We start from the raw sequence: 1,180 nt of genomic DNA on the forward strand, positions 1-1,180 counted from the left end.
TTTTTCTATAGCAGCAGAAATAAACTAAATATTGCCATGTTACTAGGAGTCCTCAAAAGGTCATTATACTGTTCCACCAAACCAATTGCTTCCAGATGGTAAGGATCAGAATATGAGAAATGAATTCCATGAGCACAGGTCCACTGCTGCACACTTGTGCTGAGTACATTGGTCAGTAGCGATACTGTGTGGAATACCATGATGACAGATAAAGCCTCCTAGAGATCCAAAGACAGTAGTTTTGGCAGAGTTATGCTGTACAAGAAAGGCAAATCTATATCTAGATTGCCTATTCCAGAAAGACCATAATGCTGCTCCTTCTATGATGAAAGCAGTACAACATAATCAACTGCCACCAGGGACTGGCTGATCACCTAAGGAAATGCCATATCACTCATGGTGGATGAGCATTTGGTCCATGATTCATCCAAAAAATCAGACATAGTGTACTTTTCCTTAATTGAAACAATAAATGCAGAATCTCAGCTTAGTTATAACCATATTATTAAAATTTGGCCTGATCCAACTTTATGTTCCTCCAAAATTATCCCATACCTTTGATATCTATTCCCACAACACGTTTCTTGAATTTCTGCAGTGTCAGTGAAAAGAGCTCAAGTAGTTCTTTTGAGCTTAGTGTACCTCCTCATGGGTTCCACTTTGTGCTTCATCTGTAGGGTCCCACTGGAACTTGAGTCTAGTTATCAGGCTACAGCAAAGAGTGGGGAGGGAAGCCCTTAGGAGAATTAGTATCGTCTTGCATGGCAACAGTCTCAGAGAGGCATTTCTGTTTCCTTGGGCAATGCAGTCTTAATCCCCTCAGGTGCTGGCAATATAGCCCATAAAGTAGAGAGCCTGCCTCCCATGGTTGCAGACCAGTGTTCTAGACCCCAGCACTGTTCTACTATGGAAATTACAAACAAACGGACCCAATCCCCTCAGACAAAAGTAGAAAGTCTGAGAACACCGTGTGGAGAGGCCTATACTACTGTGGTTAGGCGGCTGCTACCACTGGGGTGTAGAGGCTTCAGCTACTGAGATTTAGGAAGCCACTTTGGTAATACCAATTACCCTGCTGGTGGCATAATTGCTTTCACTGGGGATGACGGTGGAGGGCTCTTCTACTGGAAAAAAAGAAAAAAGAAAAAACTCATTTGAATTTAGGGGTCTAATATCTAAA

This window comes from Sciurus vulgaris (genome assembly GCF_902686455.1).
Source record: "Sciurus vulgaris genome assembly, chromosome: 1".
Classification (NCBI taxonomy): domain Eukaryota; kingdom Metazoa; phylum Chordata; class Mammalia; order Rodentia; family Sciuridae; genus Sciurus; species Sciurus vulgaris.